Genomic DNA, 5,865 nt, shown 5'->3' with positions numbered 1-5,865 from the left:
GTTGCGAGCGGGCCGGGGCCGGGGCCGGGGCCGCGCTGCAGCGGCGCGCGGGGCCCGGGTGGTGTCCTGCTGCTCGGGAGCGAGGCCGCCGCAAGCAGGAGGTCAGGGGCATGAGTTAGAAGCAGGCGCCTGTGACGGGCGCTGTGCCCGGGGGCAGAAGCCAGGCGCTCCCTGGACACCGGCTGCAATGAAACGTTAGGTAGAGGAGAAGGAGCCGGGCGGTCAAGTAGTGTGGCCAGCAAAGGGGACAGTCCGGTTGCCCTCTGTCCTCTATTGATGCACAACCGGACACCTTTATGTCTTCTGTTTTTCTCGTCGAGGCGTCGGGTCCGGATCAGTAGGGGACCGAGCAGCAGAATGTCCTCTCTGATGGCCGCCCACGGTCAAGGGGCTCCCTCAGCGTCGCGGCCGGTTGGAAGCGCTGGGTGCACCTCGCCCCCGCCCCTGCAGGGATCCTCCTAACAGGGGACGCATGGGGACGCGTGGCCCTTAGTGGGTCTGTTTCTCAAGAATCGGCGACGTGTCTAGCCACGTGAACCCGAAATGAACCTTAGAGACTCGCCAGAGCAGACACGTTGCACAAGCTTTCGTGAGCTGAAGCTCACATCACTCAATGCTGAGGAAGGAGGCAGGGTGCAAGAAGCAGAACTCAAGGCGGCGGTTGTCCTGCGTGGACTCTGCTCCTTGCTTCTGCCCTGCTTTGCGCAGCGCTTTCTTTTTATCCTGGACAGAGAACTTTTTTCTGTATTGTTCTGGAAATTAATGATGATTTCTGTCCCCACCCAACTGAAGCGGTTTTCTGCATGGCCCCGTGAGCGCTGCACCTCTCCTGAAATCCCAGGATGTTCTGGGATCTGGTTTGCTCATAAAGCCTGTGGCCTTGCTGCCCGCGAGGGGTCCCATGCCGTGCAGATCCCTACAGAGCGCCTCACCGAGCATTGAGGAGCCCAAAGCTTTTGTTGTGATAAAGCAAGGCAGAAAAACAACAGAGCAGGGCTGTGGGCTGAATGTTTAGCCTCTTGCATGGCTGAACTCCTCACCTCCTGTTTTGAAGAGAGCCTTTTGGCTTTTCACTCTCATGAAAACAGAACATCCTGCATCCAGGAGCAGCTCTGTGCCAATGATGAAGCATCAAGTAGCCATTAATACTTTTTCTCATGCATGTCCCTTGCCTTTCTGCAACCTGGAGTCCTTCTAGCATGGATTAAATAGGCTACTAGGTTGGTGAGTTAGCTGCTCAGTGCCCGAGGTTCTGATTTAAATGAAAGGGAGAGAAATGGGATGGAGCTGGCAGAGTAGCACGGGGAGGAATGCAGAAAATCTGCAACACAGCACATGAAAAATAGACCAGTTGCCCAAAGAGGTCAGAGCCCACGCACATGGAAGGCAGCCCCTCTGCCCATCCCTGCAGCAGGTGTGCTTACTGCACGCTCCGCATCACCCCAGGCACTTAATGAGCTGTAAGAGAAACCAGTACCAGGCGCACCGCATAGAGCAGGGCCAGAAATGATAACAACCCTTTCACCCATTTCTAAATGTGCACCACACTCAGATCTAAGAGCTGTGTGTGGAAGGGGGATCTTTTATACTTCTGTATGAGCGAGGGTTACAAAGCCGGGGAGCTGCCAACCTAGTCCTCAGCATTGCGTTTTGCACGGGAGATAAAACGTGCGGTAGCTGAAAAGAGAATACGCCGTGATGATGGCAAGGCATCGCTGCACCCGACATTGCAGCAGAAGCAAAGCTTGAGGCACACTGTGTGGAAACCACAGAGGTGTCAGCCAGGAGCCCTGGGCTCCAGTCCCCGCTCTCTGCAATTGGCCTGCTGAGTGACCACGGGCATGTCACTTCACCGCCCTGAGCCTCAGTTTCCCCATCTGGAAAATGGAAGTAATTGTGCTGGCCTTTTTTGAGCCCTGCAGATGAAAGGCACCAGATAAAAGCTACGGTGTGATGTTCATTATTGTAATGGGAACCTATCTCTGCCCCACAGGAACGCAGGCCTGTCTGAGGTGGAGTTCAGCCAGCTCCAGGGACAGCACGGGGGCGGGGCTAGGATGGAAAGCACGGATCCCAGCTAATAATGACGCTGCCGGGGAATAATGGCTGGCAAAAAGGTAACTTCCTGGGTTGATATTTGGCAAGGACACCAGTTCAGCAGTTCCTGCTTCTAGTGAACAGCACTGTGGGACCAGTAAAGGGACAAATGGTCACTCCTCAGTTTTATGTCTCCTCCGAAAGACGGATTTAATTTTAATCCCATTTGGAATTTTACTTGTAATGGAAACAGGATGTTATTACAGGATATTGAGCAGCACATTGTACTTAAATGTAACCATCAGCAGCCTTGCTGTTCTTACAACTGGCAGGAGTTGCACTGGTCGCTAATCAGATCCGAGTCTGTGCACTGCCAAACCCTCCTACGACTGAGACACCACTGCAAAATCCAGCCCGTCCACAAAGGGCGGTCTGCAGCCTCTGCAAATATGAGTGAAACTCGTAGCAATTCTCCGCAGAAGCACCAGCTTTAACTTTCCTTGCCACTGAGGCCTGGAGTAGGTCTACGAGCCTGGGCTGCACATTGATGATGAAGACCCAGCCCTTGCCAGGGAAGAGAGGTGACACATGAGACCAAATGCCGGCACTACTGGAGATCTGGGCACAGGTGTTCTTGTAAGAGACCCATCCCAGCCTTTCCTGACCTGAGAGCTCTAGAAAAGCAGGTTGTGAACTTCTGGGACCTCTTTTTCCTACATCCCTCAGTGCAGAGGCATCCTTAGTTAGGCAGTTGCCTGTAAGGTGCCACACTCACCCTGCCTTCTGCCACATCCATGAGCCAGTCTCCCAAGGGAAACCTGCTGGTCTATCTCATCAGATGGCAAAGACATGGCATTGTTCAGAGTTATTCTACTGTAACCACCCGTTCAGAAAATGATCTGCTGCAGAAAGCATCAGAAGGGGGAGAGAGCCAGTGCCGATAAAAAGCTTAACTTGGCAGTTAATATTAAATGTCTCTTTCAATTGTGGTCTTAATTACTCTCATTCAGGCTGGTATTTCTCTCCTTTCAGTTCAATTAGATAAGACCCCAGGTTTCTCTTTGTGTAGCATCCCCCACCCGCTATCAGTTTCACAGACATTTACCCCCCTGGGAGCCAGTGTCCCCACCTCACCACCCCCCTTGATGAGGTCTTATCTCCACAAAGAGGCCTTAGGTCTCAGGATCCTTGGATGATGCTGTTATCTCTGAGCTGGTCAACTTTTATGTCCCTGGCTGGGGAGGGCCTGGCTCTAAGGGCTGTTCTCATACCTGCTATGCATGCTAATCCTGCAGCTGAGGACTCAACTGGGGCTGCGGGGAAGATGGTTCCTCATTCAGTTGTATCAGGATGGTCTGACCAGGGACTTGTTAGCACAAGACACGTGGTGGGATAGAGCTGCCTCCACTTGCAGAGGAACCTCGAGTGCAGAGAGCAGCACAGGGATATTCCCATCCAGCTTGGCCCCTGGCTTTGTCACCTCCAGGGAGAATTCACACCTAGGGGATTCACACCTAGGCACCCAGGACACAAGAAAAGGAGACCCCGACTCCCACTTCTGCATACAGAGCATCCCTAAATGCTGCATCCTGGCAGCCCTTGTCTTTGTCGGCCTGCTGCGCCTGACATCCTGCTGCGCCTGACACCTTCAGCCACATCAAACACAGCTTTGATTCATGCTGTGGTTCCTAATTACCCTCAAATTAGAGCCATCAGTTTGCAAGGAGCAGGGCCCGGGGTGCTCACCACTTCCAGTTCTGTTCAAGCCACCAAAGCACCGTGGAGCCGCTCTGCTGGGTCTTGCCTGGCCCAGGGGCAGGATCTCCAGAGATGCAGACACAGGGGCACAAATTCAGGGCAAGTCTCATGTCTGGGGACACTGGGGCTTGTCCCAGGAAATCTGGGACTGTTGATGGCTTTACCTCACCGAGGCACATTACGTATAAAGTTGTTTGTATTGAGTAGACGCATAACAGCATGTAAACACCCCTTGGGTTTTTCCCCAGATGATGGGGACCCTCAGAGGAGGTGAACCCTCTCTCCAGGGCCAGTGCAGGGTGCAGGGAGGTCATCAGGAGGGAAAGCTGGAAGAGCAAAGGAGAGGTGCCAAGGAGGGAGAAGACATGGCTCCATCATGGTGCGTCAGTGCTGCGATGGAGGCTTCCCCGGCCCACCAGAGCAGCTCCCAGGGACCGGCTGCCTTCTCACCCCGCCGGCAGGACTGGAACTGGGCCCCCACTCCCTGCTATCAGCTGCTCCAGCCCCACCTCACACAGCCCTTCTGGGCTTGGCCAGGGCCTGGCAGCCCTGATAGGAGGCCCAAGGCTGATTTCCGAGGAATGTGGTTATTTTTTCTCTTCTCCAGCCGACTTCCCAACTCTAGAGTCGCTCCTGGCCGGACTCACCCAGCAGGAGGGCTGAGGCGCTGGTAGCCAAGGGGCTGGGTATGATGACTATGCTCACGCGGACCAAAGGGCAGGACAGTCGGTGGAGGCAGAAGTCCATCATTAACTGAGAACATAGGAGGGAATCCAGGGACAACAGGAAGGACAGTTGTGCTTACCACAGTCACCGAGCCTGGAGCAAAGTGCACACGTATGCGTCATCACGGAGGCACTTTCCCTGCATCCTACGGGCACGCCGAGTTAGAAAGCCACTGAGCTCCCCTCGATCCGGCTGTGGGAGTGGTGCAAATAAGCACATAAACAGCTGAAGAATGGGGGCTGCACCTCTTGTTTCCTTCTGTGCTTTGTCTGTAACTCCACTGCCAACCTGTGAATTGGTGCCGGGGGATCGAGCCGCTCCCATTGCTGCAACGGGTGCTGTTCAGTGCTCCCCGGAGCCTGCAGCTTACACAGCAAGTGCTGTGACCCCGGGAAAGGTCCCACAGCACAGCTGGGGTATGAATCCACAGGCTGCTGATTGCTGCCCCACAGCCCTGGCCGCAGCTCCCATGAGCAGCCCGAGCTGCGGCTCTCGCAGGGCCCCTGCCTGACAGCCAAACCCAGGCAAGGCCCTGGCAGGCTGAACGTGCCCATCCAACGGCATCATATACCCTGGCCTCTGTGGCAACCAGCACGTCCCCGCTCGGGCCTCTGTCGATGGGGTACAGCTCGTTGTCGTTGGGGTTATCAGTGCCATCGGTGCTGTTGTCCTCCTCGGGTGTTATTGGTGTGTTGTCGGTGCTGAAGTCTCGGGAGCAGCGGTGCTGGCGAAGTCGCAGCCAGGAGATCCCAGCATCGCTCTCGTCTTAAAGAGTGACCACAGGCTTGGTTTAGTGGCAAAGATTCAGCCAGGTTTATTGTCTACAAGCACAGCCCTGACACTGTTGGGCCTAACAAGTGTATCAGAGCAAGAGTTAAAGGATTTGTACCTGAGACAAGGTGGTCAGCACAGCACCATGCACTCTGCTACAAATCTCTATACTTTCCCACCCTCTTATACAACAATCAAACCAAATAGTGTAGTGTGCTGCAGTGCCCCAGCAAGGTCTACATTCATCTCGGCCCCGGGCACAAGGGGAGGTTCAGGCAGTTGTGCTCCTTGCTCCAGATGCTTTTGTCATTCTCTTTCCAGAGGGCAGAGCCAGGCCGCGGGGGAAGCAGATTCCACCTCCTGGGCTTTGCTCCCTGGAGAGGGCTGTGCAGCGGCCGCACGCTCCAACAGGTCCTTCTTGCTGTTGAACGTAATAACAAACATCGCCTCACATGGCAATGGCAGGCTGGAGTCTCTGCACACTTGTTTTCTGCTGCTGAGCTAAATGCTTTGGGGGCTGCACTTTGTCTCCGCTAAGTCTGGCAGCGAGGAGAGAGAAGCAGTTGCCAAATG

The 5,865-nt window shown here is 54.8% G+C and overlaps 1 protein-coding gene across 1 annotated transcript in view; it reads right to left on the bottom strand.

Moving 5' to 3' along the window:
* SLC16A1 (solute carrier family 16 member 1) overlaps window positions 1-539 on the bottom strand; it is a 21,660-nt gene extending 21,121 nt beyond the window's left edge. The window contains exon 1 of the mRNA XM_025215054.1: window positions 293-539. The gene's annotated coding sequence lies outside the window, so the exon portion shown is untranslated. The remainder of the gene's footprint in view (window positions 1-292) is intronic.
* Between the last annotated feature and the right edge of the window lie 5,326 nt (window positions 540-5,865).

The sequence above is a fragment of the Alligator sinensis genome, unplaced genomic scaffold, assembly GCF_000455745.1.
Source record: "Alligator sinensis unplaced genomic scaffold, ASM45574v1 scaffold1218_1, whole genome shotgun sequence".
Taxonomy (NCBI): domain Eukaryota; kingdom Metazoa; phylum Chordata; order Crocodylia; family Alligatoridae; genus Alligator; species Alligator sinensis.
This window is presented reverse-complemented; position numbering and strand designations above follow the sequence as displayed.